Here is a 21,661-nt window from a genome sequence, read left to right as displayed (position 1 = left end):
ATGTGTGTCTGGGTTGGTTTTGCTTTGAGCGGGACTCGTTTTATCTGGTTTGGGATCTTGACGACTCTGTTATTTTAACTCGAATCTAGCTGTGGAAGTATGAGATTGCTCGTTCAGTCGTTCCCAGCTCTGGAGTGAGATGTATACGGTCTGCCTAAACCGCCTCCGATGCAAAAACCCTACATTATCACAGAGTACCCTAAATTGTCAGAAATTATGACACTGAAATACTGCAACCTGCAACGTATATAGCAGCTGTTCAATTTCCGAATCGTTTGAATAGGGGAGATATGTTGATAGCTGAAAAATCTCATTACAGTCTTGCAAGGCTACCTCCAACACGAAGGAAGGAGTTGACGAAAATCATGCGCAGATTCTTGGTTACAACTTCTACAACTGTAGGTAACCCTGCAAACATGCGCAGCTTCTTCTAACTCTGGCCTAACCGAACAGATACCACAAAGCCGATTGATATCTTGATCAGAGTTTATAACAGCAGCTAGTCCGGAATTATCTATTTCGAGAATAAACCGGCTATCACCCGTAAAGATGAGCTCTCAATGCACGCTGCTGCCTCCACTTTTTCAGCTTAACAACGTTTCAAGTACAAGTTCTCCACTAGTAGATAACAGGCCTTTTGTTCCGGGTGGTAAGGGCCTTTTGTCGCGGGCGGCCAGCCGCGACAACGGAGGCGCGACAAAAGGGTCCACCTTTTGTCGCGGGTCACTTACGACCCGCGACATAAGGTCCACCACGTGGCAGCCGCGGGGCGCGCACGGCACAGGCCCTTTTATCGCGGGCGGTATTACCACCCACGACAAAAGGCCCTCTACGTGGCGCGCGCACAACGCTACTGCTTTAGGGTTTGAGGGGTGCAGCACCCCCCCCCCCCCCCCCCCGCCACCGACCGCCTGTTATTTCATTTTTTTTCGTTCGAAAATAGAAGTTGCATATATTTGTACGCTACTAAAAGTTGTACACGTTCATTCAATATATATATATATAGATCGATCAAACAAATATTGCAAGCAAAAGTCGATTCCCCTTACACATATTCGTAGATTCCCTACATATATACATTTAGCTCACGATCGACAAGCGGTACTAACGACCGTCTATTTGGAGGTAGAGCATCTATTTGGACTAAACAAGCCTTTGTTGTTTAGTACTTCTTTAATCAAAAGTCCCGCCAGTTCCTCCGCGATTCCTAGTGCGTGTTCCTTTGGTTGGAGTCTCGTCCCGCATGAAGTCGACCTATATACGAAAATGAGATGAGTATGACTATATCAGTCTTGATAACGAAATATTGATGATAATAAATAAAGTTGTGAATGTTATTGCTTACGTCGAATTTATTATTGTTCTGCTTCTCGGTGGTTAACATGCGAATGGACTCGCAAACGTAGTATCCACATAGATTCGTCCCTTGTGGCTGTCGGGGGCACGGTACAGAGTAAATGTTAGCTTCTCCGCCTGGTGCCGTCCTTACGATGTCTCTTGAAAGCGGTCCAAGCCCTGCCGGGCAAAAGAATGATTGAATGAGTGGATAATTAATTGATATCTCACGAATGATAAAGCGCGGCGATGAAGGAAATTACACTTGGAGCAACTTCGCAAGTCCTTGAACCCGTCCACGCCTCTACTCGGTGGGTCTTTTACTTCAACTATTCCCTTATCGAGGTTGAATGTCTAGTAGAATCCAGTGGAAGTTGCACATGTTATGCATATACGTCAGGAATTACACTTAACATCGAGTAAGAAAAATTGAATGTGCATAAAAGATCATTAAGACTCTCACTCGTAGTTGTAAGGAAACAATATTGAATCACAGAAATATTGCTCCCCCAAAAACCTTAGTAGGTTTCCCCCGTTTCTTCGCGTTTATGCTTCACCGTTTCAACATGTATTTTATCCGGGTCAATAAACCCAACATTAATAATATTATTACTTCGCATTCACCGATCTTCAGTCCGCATAAGAGAACACATAAGATATAATGAGTATATATATGCAATGAAAACGAACATGAACTGAATGAAAATGAACTTATATGTAGTTAACAACTTACAAGCAATAGCAACTCATGAGAGATTTGTCGAGGGCATCTAGATTGAATAACCGCCGGAGTTCATTCATCTCAATATGGATCTCCTCCTTTCGGTAGTAATATTCCCATGGTATACTCGCCACGATGTACATTATGTTCTCCTTGCATGCATCAAGGTACCACTGATGCAAATTCCGCATATGTGTTGGCAGTTTATGCAGCTGCTCTGTGCTGACCAAGTCGGCCCCGTAGACAAATTTAGGAGCTATATCAGCAGTGGGTAGTGCAACATCCGCCGCAGACAAGCAATTCCTCCACGGTAACGTCACAGGCAGCCGCTAGCTTTGCAGCTTCTTCCATATCGAAACCACCCCGTTCCCGGTACAGCCTTGGGAACATTAAGCACTTTGAGTGCTGGGATCGATTGTTTGGGCTGAGCACCGAGGAGGGGAACTTCCTTTCTCTTTTTGCCTTTTGTCGTTGGCTTGGCCTTGAGGGGTGCACTTGTTGAAGTTGACTTATTCTCGCTTGCACTTCTAGTCGATGATTTGCTCGTGCCAGCAATGTCCTTCTCCTTAGCCTTTTCAGCCTTCTTTTGGTCAATTACCTTCGCAAGAGTGCGTGTATAGTCATCCTTCTTCTCGTGTAAGTCATACTGCGATGGTGTGTTCAGAAAACTAGTAGCATATGCTATTTGCTTCTCGGTGTATGGCTCGGCGCAGGAGGTTTTGGCTTATGAAAAAAATCATAATTGATTTTCTTAACAATGGCATCATTTTCCTCCGGGTACGATCGTAAGGACGGGGGGAGAAACCTTTGGTACTTTTGGGAGGGGCGACATCTTGCGGACAGGACTCTTGAAACGCTTCCGGCTGGGTGCATTCCGAGTCTTTTTGGGCGGAGGCGGCGGCGCCGGAGATGGAGATGGACTACCGATGTCGTGGTCGACGTCGTACCCATGGGGTGATGGTGGCGACATGTGATCGGTAGGAGGAGGTGATGGTGGCCTGCGATCATCTGGAGGAGGTGATGGTGACCTGCTCGGACGACTGGTACTAGGGGCTACCCAGCTTGGCAGCTTGATGTTCTTCTTTTCCCAGAGAATGACTTCTCCCAGCACCTCTCTGAGTGTAAGCCCCCCATCACCTCCAGGGATATCGAGCTCCAATGTCCCCCACGAAGGGACAACTGAATCCACCCCGACACGAGCATAGCCAGCTGGAATCGGATTGCCATGCCATGTTGCCGGCTCACCTTCAGGTCCAAATGCCGGTAAGACATAGCCGACCGCCACCTTAACGAAACCTTCCCGAACACCTCATGGAGATCACAAGGTGTTTGCTCCTTGATTCCATCCAAGGGGTCGCCAGGACCGGCATCTATCATCATCCGTGTAGAAGGGGCCTCCGAGTCGGCCACGCTCGCTGTCTCGTCGCCGAGATATGTCGGCGGTATTATCCGGCGGGCGCTGTCCTTTTAGTTCATTTATCTCCCGCCGCCGCCGCCGAAGCTCCCGCTGCTGCTGGTCAAGTCGGCGTTGGAACTCGGCCATCCGGTCATTCTCGCACCTCCAGCTGGCGTTGTTTAGCTCTCGCTCGGCTTCTATAAGTCTCCGCGTCGGCCGGAAACCCAAGCGACCATGGAACACTAGGGCCGAAGCCTCTTGTTCGTCCTCCCTTCTCAGGATTACCGAGGACAAGCGTCAGCAAATCTTTCTCTCTATCGGGAGCAAACTTAAGTTTTCCCGCCTTTATATCTCGCCGTCACTTCAATCCATTTTTGCTTGGGTACCCTAACCCCGGTGTCACTTTCAACAATGTTCCCTGTCTTCATGTCATACTCACAGCCCATGCGCGAGGAACCAATTTCGAGCCCTAGTGTCCCATCCTTCTCGCGTGGGTTCTGGAGTGATCCCCTTCAGCTCCATCTCAGCCTCTTGTGCATCCCACTTAGGCATGGCCCCTACGTAGCCCCCTCGCCCCGTATGATGGTGATATTCCTTTAAGCTTGCATTCTTCTTGTTTTTCGTTGACAGGTTCACAGCCTCCTCTGATTCTTTGTACCTCACAAATTCTTCCCAGTTATGCTCCTGCTTCGCTAGGTAGTTCTCGAATAATGGAGGCTTCTTGTCTTTCTTATAATTTTTCCATAACCGGTTCTTATACGCCCGGAAAAGTTCCCCCATCTTCTTAAGAGCCCATTTCTTCACTAGCGCCCGCCGCTTAGCATTCTCGTACTCCGATCCCAAATCCGGCAAAGTGAAATGTGCCATGAGGTCGCCGAAAAGTGTGTCTTTGTACCTATCGGCAACCTGATTTTCGGTCACATTCTTGGTCTTGTTCCATTCTCTCGACGAGTGATCGGGATACGATCTCTAACCACAACTCCGCACCGATTTTTGAATGTCACTCCGACACTCGCGGGTACCACCGGTTGGCCTTCCGGTGATATAGCTTCAATTGTGAAGTGGTCTTTTTTGCTCAACTTCTTTGCCGGGCCTCGTTTCTCTATCTTATCTTTGGAGGCCTAAGAGAATACATATAGAATTGCGTTAATGCCTCTATACTAATGCCTCAATACATATGTACATATAGAATTCCATTAATACCTCGTCATGACCGGAGCCGTCGGCTTCTCCGTCACCGGAGCCGTCGGCTTCTCCGTCACGCGAGCCGTCGGCTTCTCCATGACCGGAGCCGTCGGCTTCTCCATGACCGGAGCCACGGGCTTCTCCATCACCGGAGTCGGCTCGGTCGGCTCTCGTACCATCGCAGATTATGTCCGCGAATATGTCTTCCTGTTCCAAGTCCCGTTCGAATTGATCCATTTGTTTCTGCAAAAGAATTAAATCGATAAGTACATGTTCAAACACAAACCAAACCCTAACCCTAATCAAACACAAACCAAACCCTAACCCTAATTGGCGACACGTGTTTGCGAGAGGGAGAGGGTGTCGGCGACGCGTGTTTGCGAGAGGGAGAGGGTGTCGGCGACGCTTGTTTGCGAGAGGGAGAGGGTGTCGGCGACGCGTGTTTGCGAGAGGCTCTGGATGTTCGCGAGAGGTAGAGGAGAGGGAGAGAGGGGAGTTGCGGCGTCGAGTGATCGCGAGAGGGAGAGGGAGCACGGGACGAGGGCGATTGCGCGAGAGGGAGAGGAGAGGGCCGGTGTCGGCGTCGGGGTGTTTGTGAGAGGTAGAGGAGAGGGAGAGAGAGGGAGTTGCGGCGTCGAGTGATTGCGAGGAGAGAGAGGGAGTTGCGGCTAAATCGATTCTAGAAGGGAGTGACTAATCGTTCGCGGTTAAGTGATACCATCGAATAACAATGTTCCTCATCATTTTAAAGTTGCACTATCACACATTACATAAAAACTAACAAATTAACTATTAAACTAAGTACTAATTACATAAAAACTAAAACAACTAACAAATTAACTAAAACAACTAACAAATTAACTAAAACAACTAACAAACTAAACCTAAAAACTAACAAACTAAACCTAAAAACTAACTACTAAATACATTAACTAATTAACTAATTAAACCTAAAAACTAAAACAATTACAGAAAATTAAAAACTAAATTACAAAAACCTAAAAACTAAAACAATTACAGAAATGTAAAAACTAAATTAAAAACAATTACAGTAATTAAAAAAAAGAAAAAAAAGGTGTTCCTTGCGGCCGGCGGGCGCTACCTGCAGCTGGCGCGGCGGCGGCCCGAGGCGCGGCGGCGGCGGAGGCCGAGGGCGAGGCGCGGCGCGCAGGCACAGGGAGACGGTGCCCGGCGGCGGCGGAGGCAGCAGAGGAGATGGCCGGCGGCGCGCGGCGGAGGCGCGGCGCGGCCCGAGGCGCGGCGCGACGCGAGGCGCGGCGGCGGCCGAGGGCGAGGCGCGGCGCGCGAGGCGGGAAGACGGCCGGCGGCGGCGGCGGAGGCGCGGCGCGAGAATTTGGCAGCCGGCGGCGCGCTAAGTCGCTAGGGTTGGCCTCCGGGTGTTGCGGGTGGGCGGCCCGCCCGCGACGCGCCGGCTTATACCTCACCCCTTTTGTCGCGGTGGTGGCTCAACCCGCGACAAAAGGCACCCTTAATCGCGGGTGGAGCTACCACCCGCGACAAAGGGGGTCTTTTGTCGCGGGTTGAGCCACCGCCCGCGACTAAAGGCCCTTTTGGCCGATCCGTGGCACTCCGCATCCAACGGCTCCGGCCGTTTGAATCCAACGGCCTGGAGCCGTTGGACACGGATCAGCTCTGTTTTTTTTTCTTTTTTCTTTTTTCCTTTTTTCTTTTTTTCTTATTTCAATAACTTTTAAATGGTAAATCAAATAGAAAAGTGTTATATATGAAAATTTGTCAGAAAAATACAATGAACATGAATATGACATCCATATAACTAGTTGCATCTTCCACGCGTCGCCGCCTCTTCCACGTGTCGTCGCCTCTTCCACGCGCCTCGCCCCGTCGCTGCCGGCGTGCGACGTGTGTAGTCGTGGCTTACACGTGCCTCGCCACATGTCGCCGCCGCTTCCACGTGCCTCGCCCCGTCGCTGCCCGCGTGCGCTATATAGAGCGACGAGTGCGGGCGCAACCACACGTCGCCACCGCCTCCGCTCATTCATCTCCAGCATGCCTCCACGTCGTCGAGGGGCGTCCGGTTTCCGTGGCGTTCGAGTGCGTCCAAGCGGTAGGTTCACCGCCGAGATACGCGCCGGTGGCTTCCGCCTCACCCTCGGCACGTACAACACGCCGGAGGAGGCGGCGCGCGCTACGACGCGGCGGCGTGGCGCTTCGGCGGCCGTGGCACGACATGAACTTCCCGGATGTTGAATCGCTAGAGGAGGCGGAGTTCCTCGCGCCACCGCCGTGCCTCGTCGACGACGAGGACCGTCGCCGGCATCGCTGTGTGCAGCGCAGGATCGCCATCGCCGAGCGCGACGAGCGCTGATGCGCCAGTGGAGGGCGCGGTCCCCCGACGCGTTCTTTGCTAACCTTAGGGCACAACGCAGGTCCAACAGGCGCCACCGTCGGGCCGTTGCCACCTTCGAGCTCGAGAACCCGAATACAACTTGGACCGAAAACGACCCTCGGTGGGATGACCTTTGGACGGAGACAACCTCCGACGACGAGTAGAGACTAGACTAGTAATTTATCTATTTTATTGTAATTTCAATAAAGTCGTTGTCGGTTCTATTTGTTTAAATTTAGTTTATAAAGTCGTTGTCGGTTGTTTTTGTTCAATAAAGTGGTTGACACGAAATTTATTACGATTGAACTGAAATTAAAGTACAGAGCTCAACTGAAAACTAAGATACATGGCCAGATTCGAATGTTGGAGCCATTCAATCATAGTCGTGCCTAGTCCTATAATAGTCGCCACTGTAGTCATCAAAGTCGCCGACGTCATCGTCGCTAGCATCGGGGTCGCGGTTGTCGAACCTCGGCGGATGACCACGCGTGGGCTGGGATTGAGGGTAGCGCAGGCGGGGGCCACGATAGGCCATGACGCTCCGGAGAGTCCGGCCGCGCCACCACATCCGACGGCCGGACTCGTTGAAGTTCGAAGGAGGCGGGCCGTCCTCCTCGTACCTGGCAACCGCCCTCTCACGTCGATTGATGAAGAAGCTGTCCCAAGTCGGGCTGTAGTCGGGATGCCACCGGGGATTCCTCCGCCGCTCGTGCGTGAGCTCGAAATAGTAGTGGTTCGTGATGGCCATCTCGCGTGGCACACCTACAGGGATAGGAGGGACCGGTACGCCTCCGACGCTCAGCAACCAGCCGGTCGGGACGCGGTAGCCGGGCGGGCAGGGGTAGTTCGAGGCGCAAAGCGCCTCCGCCTCCCGGGGTGTTAGACATACGATGGTGTAGGATAACGTTGCATAGAAAACAAAATTTTCCTACCGCGAACACGCAATCCAAGCCAAGATGCAATCTAGAAGACGGTAGCAACGAGGGGGTATCGAGTCTCACCCTTGAAGAGATTCCAAAGCCTACAAGATGAGGCTCTTGTTGCTGCGGTAGACGTTCACTTGCCGCTTGCAAAAGCGCGTAGAAGATCTTGATCACGATCGGTTCCGGCGCCACGAACGGGCAGCACCTCCGTACTCGGTCACACGTTCGGTTGTTGATGAAGACGACGTCCACCTCCCGTTCCAGCGGGCAGCGGAAGTAGTAGCTCCTCTTGAATCCGACAGCACGACGGCGTGGTGTCGGTGGCGATGTAGAAGTCCGGCGGAGCTTCGCTAAGCAAACCGGGCAATATGAAGTGGAGGAGCAAAGCTAGGGTTTGGGAGGGGGTGGCCGGCCACTCAAGGGGGCGGCCAAGCTATGGTCTTTGGGGTGGCCGGCCCCCTCCCTTGGCCCCTCATTATATAGGTGGATCCCAAGTGTTGGTGTCCAAGTCTTCGAATAAGACCCGAAACCAAAACCTTCCATAGGAGGGGCAAACCTAGCCCAACTAGGACTCCCACCCAAAGGTGGGATTCCCACCTCCCATGTGGGGTGGCCGGCCCCTATGGTGGAGTCCACTTGGGACTCCACCCCCACTAGGCTGGCCGGCCATGGAGGTGGAGTCCCTTGTGGACTCCACCTTCCTTGGTGGTTTCTTCCGGACTTTTCTAGAACCTTCTAGAACCTTCCATAGAACCTTCCGCGACATTTTATTCACATAAAATGACATCCTATATATGAATCTTATTCTCCGGACCATTCCGAACTCCTCGTGATGTCCGGGATCACATCCGGGACTCCGAACAAATATTCCAATCTTCATTCCATATTCAAGAACTACCATTTCAACATCCAACTTTAAGTGTGTCACCCTACGGTTCGAGAACTATGCGGACATGGTTGAGTACTCACTCTGACCAATAACCAATAGCGGGATCTGGAGATCCATAATGGCTCCCACATATTCAACGATGACTTTAGTGATCGAATGAACCATTCACATACATTACCAATTCCCTTTGTCTCGCGATATTTTACTTGTCCGAGGTTTGATCTTCGGTATCACTCTATACCTTGTTCAACCTCGTCTCCCGACAAGTACTCTTTACTCGTACCGTGGTATGTGGTCTCTTATGAACTCATTCATATGCTTGCAAGACATTAGACGACATTCCACCGAGAGGGCCCGGAGTATATCTATCCGTCATCGGGATGGACAAATCCCACTATTGATCCATATGCCTCAACTCATACTTTCCGGATACTTAATCCCACCTTTATAGCCACCCATTTACGCAGTGGTGTTTGGTGTAATCAAAGTACCTTTCCAAGTATAAGTGATTTACATGATCTCATGGTCATAAGGACTAGGTAACTATGAATCGAAAGCTTATAGCAAATAACTTAATGACGAGATCTTATGCTACGCTTAATTGGGTGTGTCCATTACATCATTCATATAATGATATAACCTTGTTATTAATAACATCCAATGTTCATGATTATGAAACTAATCATCCATTAATCAACAAGCTAGTTTAAGAGGCATACTAGGGACTTCTTGTTGTCTACATATCACACATGTACTAATGTTTCTGTTAATACAATTCTAGCATGATATATAAACATTTATCATAAACATAAAGATATAAATAATAACCACTTTATTATTGCCTCTAGGGCATATCTCCTTCAGCCTCCCACTTGCACTAGAGTCAATAATCTAGATTACATAGTAATATACCTAACACCCATGGCATTCTGGTGTTGGTCATGCTTTGCCCTAGGGAGAGCTTTAGTCAACGGATCTGCTACATTCGGATCGCTGTGTACTTTGCAAATCTTTACTTCTCCATCTTCGATGTACTCGCGAATCGAGTGGTAACGCAGCTTGATATGCTTCAGCCTCTTGTGTGACCTTGGTTCTTGTGCATTGGCGATGGCACCCATGTTATCACGAGAAATGATTAATGGGTCCAATGCACTAGGAACCACACCGAGCTCTACAATGAACCTCTTCATCCATACCGCTTCCGATGAAGCCTCCGAAGCCGCTATGTACTCGATTCCGTTGAAGACTTCGCCACCGTGCACCGCTTCGAGCTTGCCCAGACCTACCGCAAAGCACCATTCAATATAAACACGTACCCAGATTGTGACTTAGAGTCATCAGGATCGGTGTTCCAACTTGCATCGGTGTAACCGTTTACAACGAGCTCTTGGTCACCTCCATAACAAAGAAACATATCCTTAGTTCTTTTCAAGTACTTCAGGATATTCTTGACCGCTGTCCAGTGTTGCATTCCCGGATCACTTTGATATCTCGCTAGTCAAACTAACAAGCATGTGCTATATCCGGTCTAGTACATAGCATGGCATACATGATAGATCCTATCGCCGAGGCATAGGGGATATTATTCATCCTTTCTCTTTCTTCTCGTCGTAGCCGGTCCTTGAGTCTTACTCAATACCTTGCCCGGTAACATAGGTAAGAACCCTTTCTTACTTTCGTCCATTCTAAATTTCTTTAGAATCTTGTCCGGATATGTACTCTGTGATAGCCCTATTAGGCGTCTTGATCTATCTCTATAAATCTTGATGCCTAATATATATGATGCTTCACCAAGGTCTTTCATTGAAAAACTATTATTCAAATAACCCTTAACATTGCTTAATAGTTCTATATCATTCCCGATCAATAATATGTCATCTACATATAATATCAAGAATGCTACAGAGCTCCCACTCACTTTCTTGTAAATACAGGCCTCTCCATGACACTGTATAAACCCGAAGTCTTTGATCACCTTATCAAAGCGTCGGTTCCAACTTCTTGATGCTTGCTTCAGTCCATAGATTGAACGCTGAAGTTTGCATACTTTGTCAAGCATTTTTAGGATCGACAAAACCTTTGGGTTGTACCATATACAACTCTTCCTCAATGTCTCCATTAAGGAACGCCGTTTTGACATCCATCCGCCAAATCTCATAATCGAAAAATGCAGCTATTGCTAACAAAATCCTCACGGATTTTAGCTTCGCTACCGGTGAGAAAGTCTCATCGTAGTCAACTCCTTGAATTTGTCGGAAACCCTTTGCGACAAGTCGAGCTTTATAGACAATAATATTACCATCAGCATCTGTTTTTCTCTTGAAGATCCATTTATTCTCGACAGCCTTTCGGCTCTCGTGTAAGTCTACCAAAGTCCATACTTTGTTATCATACATGGATCCCATTTCGGATTTCATGGCTTCTTGCCATTTGTTGGAATCTGGGCTCATCATCGCTTCTTCATACGTCGCAGTGGTCCTCATCATTGTTATCCACAATCATGACATTTAGACAAGGATCAAACCAATCAGGAGTGGTACGTTCCCTTGTCGATCCGCGAGGTTCGAGTAGTTTCCTCGTTCGAAGTTTCATGATCATTATCATTTGCTTCCTCTCGTTGCCGTGTAGGCGTGCAGTGTACAACTTCCGCATCGCGCTACTCGATCAACGAGTATAGATTCATCAATCTCATCGAGTTCTACTTTTCTTCCAAGTCACTTCTTTAGTGAGAAATTCTTTCTCAAGAAAGGTTCCGTTCTTAGCAACAAAGATTTTGCCTTCGGATCCGTGATAGAAAGTGTACCCTATAGTTTCCTTAGGGTATCCTATGAAGACGCATTTCTCCGCTTTGGGTTCTAGCTTGTCCGGTTGTAACTTTTTTACATAGGCTTCGCAACCCCAAACTTTCAGGAACGACAGACTTAGGTTTCTTATTAAACCATAATTCATACGGTGTCGTTTCTACGGATTTTGATGGTGCTCTATTTAAAGTGAATGCGGCTGTCTCTAATGCATAACTCCAAAAAGATAACGGCAAATCAGTAAGAGACATCATAGAACGAACCATATCTAAGAGAGTTCGATTACGACGTTCGGACACACCGTTTCGTTGTGGTGTTCCCGGCGGTGTCAATTGTGAAAGTATTCCGCATTTCTTTAAATGCATGCCAAACTCATAACTCGGATATTCACCTCCACGATCGGATCGTAGAAATTTAATCTTCTTGTTACGTTGATTTTCTACTTCACTTTGGAATTCCTTAAACTTCTCGAAAGTTTCGGATTTATGTTTCATGAAATAGATATACCCATATCTACTCGCGATCATCCGTGAAGGTTAGAACATAACGATAACCACCGCGCGATGCTACGCTCATTGGTCCGCACACATCGGTATGTATGATTTCCAATAAGTCGCGAGCTCGCTCCATCATACCGTAAAATGGAGTCTTAGTCATTTTTCCCATCGGACATGCTTCGCATCTATCAAGTGACTCAAAGTCAAGTGATTCTAGTAATCCATCAAGTATGGAGTTTCTTCATGCGTTTCACTCCAATATGACCAAGACGACGATGCCACATATAAGTAGAATTATCATTCAATTTAATTCGCTTAGCATCAATGTTATGTATATGCGTATCACTACTATCGAGATCTAACGTAAATAAGCCATTCTTTTGTGGTGCTCGACCATAAAAGATATTATTCATAAAAATAGAACAACCATTATTCTCGGACTTGAATGAATAACCGTCTTGCATTAAACAAGATCCGGATATAATGTTCATGCTCAACGCAGTACATAATAACAATTATTTAGGCTTAAAACTAATCCCGAAGGTAGATGTAGAGGAAGTGTGCCGACCGCGATCACATTGACCTTGGATCCGTTTCCAACGCGCATCGTCACTTCATCCTTCAGCAGTTGTCGTTTATTCTTTAGTTCCTGTTTCGAGTTACAAATATGAGCAACCGAACCAAGTATCAAATACCCGTGTACTAGAACGAGAACCAGTGAAATGAACATCTATAACATGTATATCATATATACCTTCTTTCTTCTTCTTGACAAGGCCGCTCTTCGATCAGCCGGATACTTGGAGCAATTACGCTTCCAGTGTCCCTTCTCCTTGCGATAATAGCACTCAAGCATCGTGCTTAGGGCCGTTCTTAGGTTTCACGAGAGGCGTGGCAGCTTTCTTGCCACCCTTCTTGAATTTTCCCTTAGACTTGCCCTCGTTTCTTGAAACCGGTGGTCTTGTTGACCATCAACACTTGGTGCTCTTTCTTGATCTCAATCTCAGCAGCTTTTAGCATGCCAAAGAGTTCGAGTAACTCCTTGTTCATGTTCTCGCATATTGTAGTTCATCACAAAGTTCTTGTAACTTGGTGGCAGTGATTGAAGGACACGATTAATCCCCGACTCGTTAGGAATCACTATTCCCAAGTCACCGAGTTTCTTCGCATGCCCGGTCATGGCGAGCATGTGCTCACTAACGGAGCTGCCTTCTTCCATCATACAGACTGAAAAATTGTTTCGATGCTTCATAGCATTCCACGGCCGCATGAGTCTCAAAAATAGTCTTCAATTCTTTCATCAACTCATGAGGATCGTGGTGCTCAAAACGTTTTTGAAGATCGGATTCCGGATCGCATAAGATGGCACACCGAACTTGAGAGTACCGAGTTTTCCGAGTTGCGTAAACAGCTTTTACTTCATCGGTTTCAGGCTCGCAGGAGGGTCACCTAGCGGTGCATCAAGCACATATTGCGGATTTCCGCCGGAGAGGAAGATCCTCACATGACGGAACCAGTCGGTGAAGTTGCTACCGTTGCTCTTAAGCTTTTCTTTCTCTAGGAACTCGGTTAAAATTGATTGGGGACGCCATCTCTACAACATATATTTGCAATAGTTTAGACTAAGTTTATGACAAATTGAGTTCAAATTTTAATTCTACATAATTAAAAATCTAGATGAACTCCCACTCAAAACAATATCCCTCGCATTGTCTTAGTGATCACACGAACCAAATCCACCGCACCTAAACCCGATCATCACGAGAAAAGGTGTGATTTCATTGGCGAACACTCAAAGTGTTCATCATATCAACCATATGATTCATGCTCTACCTTTCGGTATCATGTGTTCCGAGACCATGTCTGTACATGCTAGGCTCGTCAAGGCCACCTTAGTATCCGCATGTGCAAAACTGTCTTGCACCCGTTGTATGTACTTATTGAATCTATCACACCCGATCATCACGAGATGCTTCGAAACGACAAGACTTGATAACGGTGCTACTAAGGATGAACACTTTATTATCTTGAGATTTTAGTGAGGGATCATCTTATAATGCTACCGTCGCGATCTAAGCAAAATAAGATGCATAAAAGGATTAACATCACATGCAGCTCATATGTGATATGATATGGCCCTTTTGTCTTTGCGCCTTTGATCTTCATCTCCAAAGCACGGACATGATCTCCATCATCTTCGGGCATGATCTCCATCATCGTCTGGCGAAGCACCAAGGTCAATGGCGCCGTCTTCATGATTGTCCTCCATGTAGCAACTATTACAACTACTTTGAAATACTACTCAACATGAAATTTAAAGACAACCATAAGGCTCCTGCCGGTTGCCACAATACAATAATGATCATCTCATACATATTCATCATCACATTATGGCCATATCACATCACCAAACCCCGCAAAAACAAGTTAGACGCTCTCTAATTTGGTTTGCATATTTTACGTGGTTTAGGGTTTTTCGATATAGATCTAATCTACCTACGAACATGAACCACAACGTTGATACTAATGTTGTCAATAGAAGAGTAAATTGAATCTTTACTATAGTAGGAGAGACAGACACCCGCAAAGCCTCTTATGCAATACAAGTTGCATGTCGAACGAGGAACAAGTCTCATGAACGCGGTCATGTAAAGTTAGTCCGAGCCGCTTCATCCCACTATGCCATAAAGATGCAAAGTACTCAACTAAAGATAACAAGAGCATCAACGCCCACAAAACCATTGTGTTCTACTCGTGCAACCATCTATGCATAAACCTGGCTCGATACCACCGTAGGATAACGTTGCATAGAAAACAAAAATTTTCCTACCGCGAACACGCAATCCAAGCCAAGATGCAATCTAGAAGACGGTAGCAACGAGGGGGTATCGAGTCTCACCCTTGAAGAGATTCCAAAGCCTACAAGATGAGGCTCTTGTTGCTGCGGTAGACGTTCACTTGCCGCTTGCAAAAGCGCGTAGAAGATCTTGATCACGATCGGTTCCGGCGCCACGAACGGGCAGCACCTCCGTACTCGGTCACACGTTCGGTTGTTGATGAAGACGACGTCCACCTCCCGTTCCGGCGGGCAGCGGAAGTAGTAGCTCCTCTTGAATCCGACGACGACGACGGCGTGGTGCTCGGTGGCGATGTAGAAGTCCGGCGGAGCTTCGCTAAGCAAACCGGGCAATATGAAGTGGAGGAGCAAAGCTAGGGTTTGGGAGGGGGTGGCCGGCCACTCAAGGGGGCGGCCAAGCTATGGTCTTTGGGGTGGCCGGCCCCCTCCCTTGGCCCCTCATTATATAGGTGGATCCCAAGTGTTGGTGTCCAAGTCTTCGAATAAGACCCGAAACCAAAACCTTCCATAGGAGGGGGCAAACCTAGCCCAACTAGGACTCCCACCCAAAGGTGGGATTCCCACCTCCCATGTGGGGGTGGCCGGCCCCCTATGGTGGAGTCCACTTGGGACTCCACCCCCACTAGGGCTGGCCGGCCATGGAGGTGGAGTCCCTTGTGGACTCCACCTTCCTTGGTGGTTTCTTCCGGACTTTTCTAGAACCTTCTAGAACCGTCCATAGAACCTTCCGCGACATTTTATTCACATAAAATGACATCCTATATATGAATCTTATTCTCCGGACCATTCCGGAACTCCTCGTGATGTCCGGGATCACATCCGGGACTCCGAACAAATATTCCAATCTTCATTCCATATTCAAGAACTACCATTTCAACATCCAACTTTAAGTGTGTCACCCTACGGTTCGAGAACTATGCGGACATGGTTGAGTACTCACTCGACCAATAACCAATAGCGGGATCCGGAGATCCATAATGGCTCCCACATATTCAACGATGACTTTAGTGATCGAATGAACCATTCACATACATTACCAATTCCCTTTGTCTCGCGATATTTTACTTGTCCGAGGTTTGATCTTCGGTATCACTCTATACCTTGTTCAACCTCGTCTCCAGACAAGTACTCTTTACTCGTACCGTGGTATGTGGTCTCTTATGAACTCATTCATATGCTTGCAAGACATTAGACGACATTCCACCGAGAGGGCCCAGAGTATATCTATCCGTCATCGGGATGGACAAATCCCACTATTGATCCATATGCCTCAACTCATACTTTCCGGATACTTAATCCCACCTTTATAGCCACCCATTTACGCAAGTGGTGTTTGGTGTAATCAAAGTACCTTTCCAAAGATAAGTGATTTACATGATCTCATGGTCATAAGGACTAGGTAACTATGAATCGAAAGCTTATAGCAAATAACTTAATGACGAGATCTTATGCTACGCTTAATTGGGTGTGTCCATTACATCATTCATATAATGATATAACCTTGTTATTAATAACATCCAATGTTCATGATTATGAAACTAATCATCCATTAATCAACAAGCTAGTTTAAGAGGCATACTAGGGACTTCTTGTTGTCTACATATCACACATGTACTAATGTTTCGGTTAATACAATTCTAGCATGATATATAAACATTTATCATAAACATAAAGATATAAATAATAACCACTTTATTATTGCCTCTAGGGCATATCTCCTTCAGATGGAAGCCATGGGAGAGAGTGATGAGGTTTGCAGATATGAGTCCAAGCCTACATATATATAGTGGAAAAATGGCGGGAATGCGGGAAGAAAATAGGCGGGAACGAAGTGGCGCGCGAAACTTTCATCCCGGGTGGAGGCTCAAACCGGGACAAAAGACTGGGGAGGCTTATCTAGGAGGGCCTTATCTGGGGGGATGATGTGCGGGTAACCTTTTGTCACGGTTGGTGGCTGCAACCGGGACTAAAGCTGTCGGCAGGATAAGGATGTGTCGGTAACCTTTTGTCACGGTTGGTGGCTGCAACCGGGACTAAAGCTGTCGGCGGGATAAGGAAGCGTGGGTGGACGCCCTACGGCATCTTCGGAAGCTGCTCCTCGGAAAAATTTCCCTGCAAGCCCGTGAAAGAATACATTATATGAAAGAATACTCCGTCTCCTCTAACAGTGTTGGGGAAAGGGTTCTCATTATTACATAAATGTAGAGATTGTCTTGGGAACTATATATGAAGAATACATTATTACATCGCCATCTAGTGTTGTGATCTTCTACGCCGTAGCCATGGAGAATCTTCATCATTTAGCAAGATGCTTGGATCAATTTTCACCGTGAAGGGAGGAATTTCTTTAAACTTATTATAATCTTCTGACATGTCTGTCTTGTCATCCACTCCCACGATGTTTCTTTTCCCCGAAAGAACTATGTGGCGCTTTGGCTCCTCGGTTGATGTATTCTTTTGTTGATTTCTTTTTCTTGATTTGCTAGACATGTCCTTCACGTAGAAAACTTGAGCCACCTCGCTGGCTAGGACAAAAGGCTCGTCCGAGTACGCAAGATTGTTGGGATCCACTCGTTATCATACCGTACTTATCGTCAATATGTATAGCGCCGAGCTTCACCCATTTGCACCGAAACAAAGGGACCTTAAAAGTGGGACCATAGTCAAGTTCCCATATCTCCTCTATGTATCCATAATATGTGGTGGTCTGCCCATTCTCGTCTTTTGCATCGAAGCGGACACCGCTGTTTTGGTTGGTGCTCTTTTTATCTTGGTCGATCGTGTAAAATGTATTCCCATTTATCTCGTACCCTTGGAATGTACATATGTTTGAAGATGGTAACCTGGCCAACAAGAACAGCTGCTCCACAACAGATGGGTCATTAATGAGATGTCTTTGCAACCAACCTGCCGAAGGTATTCATGTGTTGACGTGTAATCAAGGACTCGGGCTGGCCCGGGTTTATTTCTCGTAAAGCATTCTTATGTTTCTCGATGTACGGAGCCACCAAGATGGAATTGTATAGAACCGTGTAGTGTGCTTGATTGAAAGAAATCTTGTCCCTCCACACCGTTGCTTTCCTTCCTAGTGTGCCTTTTCCAGCTCAGCCTCCCCTCATACCGAGATTCAGGAACACCAATCGGCTTAAGGTCGTGAAGAAAGTCAACACAAAACTCAATGACCTCCTCAGTTCCGTAGCCGTTTGAGATACTTCCTTCCGGCCTAGCTCGGTTATGAACATATTTCTTTAAGACTCCCATGAACCTCTCGAAGGGGAACATATTGTGTAGAAATACAGGACCGAGAATTCTAATCTCTTCAACTAGGTGAACGAGGAGGTGCGTCATAATATTGAAGAAGGATGGTGGGAACAACAACTCGAAGCCGACAAGACATTGGACCACATCTTCCCGTAATCCCGACAAAGTTTCGGATCCATTACCTTCGAGAAATTGCGTTGAGGAATGCACATATCTTCACAATGGCTAGTCGAACATTTTCTCGGTAGAAGTCCCCTCAATGCAATCGGAAGCAATTGTGTCATAAGCACGTGACAGCTCATGGGACTTCAGTGTTCTGGAATTTTTTCTCCTTCAGATTTACTATCCCCTTTATATTCGACGAGAAACCAGACGGAACCTTGATACTGAATAGGGCTTCAAAAAAGATCTCCTTCTCATGTTTGGTAAGAGCGTAGCTGGCAGGCCCTACAAACTTCCCTGGATGAGTGCCGTTTCGTCCTTTATGAAGTTCCTGGTCCTCCCGTGCTTCTGGTGTATCTTTTGTCTTTCCATACACGCCGAGAAAACCTAGAATATTCACACAAAGATTTTTGGTCAGGTGCATCACGTCGATTGCAGAGCGGACTTCTAGGACTTTCCAATATTCTAGCTCCCAAATAATAGATTTCTTCTTCCACATGGGCGCGTGTCCGTCATCGTCTTTCGGAACAGGTCGACTGCCTGGACCCTTTCCAAAGATAACATTTAAATCCTTGACCATGTCAAATATATCAGCACCACTACGGGGACAGAGCTCGGACGGCGGTCCGCCTCGCCATCGAAATGCTTGCCTTTTTTCCTTAAGGGATGCTTGCGCGGAAGGAAACGACGATTGAACGGGTACACAACTTTTCTCGCTTTTTCCCAAATATTTACTTTCAGTCTCATCTAAACAGGTGTGTGCATGCATTGTATCCTTTGTTCGTCCGTCCCGAAATGTTACCGAGAGCAGTGCCAATCATTGATGGTTACGAATAGCAACGCTCGTAGGTCAAATTCTTGCTCCGTGTGCTCATCCCACACACGTACACCTGGTTTGGCCCACAACTCCAAAAGTTCATCGACTAATGGCCTTAGGTACACATCAATGTCGTTGCCCGGTTGCTTTGGGCCTTGGATAAGCACCGGCATCATAATGAACTTCCGCTTCATGCACAACCAAGGAGGAAGGTTGTAGATACATAGAGTCACGGGCCGGGTGCCGTGACTGCAGCTCTGCTCCCCAAAAGGATTCATGCCATCCGTACTTAGACCAAAGTATAAGTTCCTTGCCTCACCCGCAAAATCCGGGAACTCTCTCCCGATGTTTCTCCACCGCCGACCATCGGCGGGGTGCCTCAACATCGCGTCTTTCTTACGTTCTTCCATGTGCCATCGCAACAACTTGGCATGCTCTTTGTTTCTGAACAAACGTTTCAACCGTGGTATTATTGGAGCATACCACATCACCTTCGCAGAACCCTCTTCCCGGGTGGCTCGCCCTCAACATCACCAGGGTCATCTTTTCGATCTTATACCGCAATGCACCACATATCGGACATTTATTCAAATTCTCGTACTTCTCACCGCGGTAGAGGATACAGTCATTAATGCATGCATGTATCTTCCGCACATCTAATCCTAGAGGGCGGACAAGCTTCTTTGCTTCATATGTACTGACGGGCAACTCACTATTTCTTGGAAACAACTTCTTTAATATTATCATCAATTTCTCAAATCCCGAGTCAGTCACACCGACCTCTGCCTTCCATTTCAGCAATTCCAATATGCTACCCAGCTTTCTATGCCCATCTTCACAACCTGGGTACAACAATTTGTTGTGGTCCTCTAACATCTTGTCGAACTGCAACCTCTCCTTATCCGTGCCACAGTCTCTTCTTGCATCAGAAATGGCCCGACGAAGATCATCATCAACAGGATCATCTGATGCCTGTTCTTCACCTCCTTCTTCTTCATTGTCGTCCATTGCGGTATCAAAGCATTCAGAGAACATAGATCGGTACTGGTCATCATTATTATCTTCTTCCTCATCGCCGTCTTCCATCATAACCCCTTCTTCTCCGTGCTTGGTCCAAACATTATAGCTAGACATGAATCCAAACCGAAGCAGGTGGCTCTTAATGTCTCTTGAGCAAGAGTAATCCTTCTCGTTCTTACATTTTAGACATGGACAGCACATAAAACCTTGCTTCGACTTGTTGGCCTCGGCCACAAGCGGGAAAGAATTCACGACCTCTCCGAAAGCGGGAGCACATCGGTTACCGTACATCCATGGATGACTCATCCGCATCATAAGTACAATTATATATGTATCGGATGCAATCACCTTGCTAAAATTAGTATTGTACGGACTATGCATATATATATAGTCGAGAAAATAGTTGCTAACCTTTTAGGATCAAAAAGAGGAGAAATCTTATCAAATAAAACCAAGTGGCATCCCTCTCACAAGCATTCCATCAAACACCTCTTGTGCACATGTAGAAAAAATGAGCTAGCATACACCTCCACCTTCACCACCAAGGAAAATATGAGTTGGGGGGGGGGGGGTGGCTGCTTCTATATATATAGGCATGGCCCTTTTGTCGCGGGCCGTATTACGACCCTCGACAAAAGGGGTGCCGACAGGAGGCGCCAGCCCTCAGACCCCTTTTGTCGCGGGTCGTAATACGGCCCGCGACAAAAGGGCGCAACAAAAGGCCCTGCCCGCTCCACATGGTTTCGGGGCGACGTGGCCAGGCCATTTGTCGCGGGTGCAGGCGCGCCCGCGACAAAAGGCTCCCACGGAAGCCCTGTTTTCCACTAGTGCTCGGGATACCTATAACCACATAGACAATACAAACACACACATATATAATGGGTTAGTTCACAAAGCATAATTTACAAAGCTTACCAAACCACACGGTCAGATGATTCAAAGTGGTATAATCTTTATGCTTGATGTGTTGACCAACTTAAGTTCAATATTCACTTTAAGCCTTGGTCAACCTTGTATCTCCTCATACTCTATCATAATATTTTGAGGTACACAAAGAACTCTTCATTTGATTGCATGCGCTAAACCTTAGTAGCTTCACTCATGAGACTATCATGACACCGGCTTAGAGCCATATCTTAAATTCTTCTCTTGAAATCAATATCTCAAGATTTTGATTATATAATATTATTCTCTTTAAATCGATAATCATGATGCCAATACGGTAAGGTGTATCTTTATCTTCATGGCATCTACACTTGAATTCAACACACGGACTACAAAAATTACCTATGGAATATTCCTTAATATAAACTCAATGAAAACATTAGTCTGTAAGGATTATCATTATTTACCAAAAACACACATAGGGGCAATGTACCCTTACACACGCTCTATCGTACGCGACACCACGACTGAAACATCTTGGTAC

Source organism: Lolium rigidum, chromosome 4, assembly GCF_022539505.1.
Source record: "Lolium rigidum isolate FL_2022 chromosome 4, APGP_CSIRO_Lrig_0.1, whole genome shotgun sequence".
Classification (NCBI taxonomy): Eukaryota; Viridiplantae; Streptophyta; class Magnoliopsida; order Poales; family Poaceae; genus Lolium; species Lolium rigidum.
The sequence above is the reverse complement of the archived record's forward strand: the minus strand, read 5'-3'. Positions refer to the sequence as shown.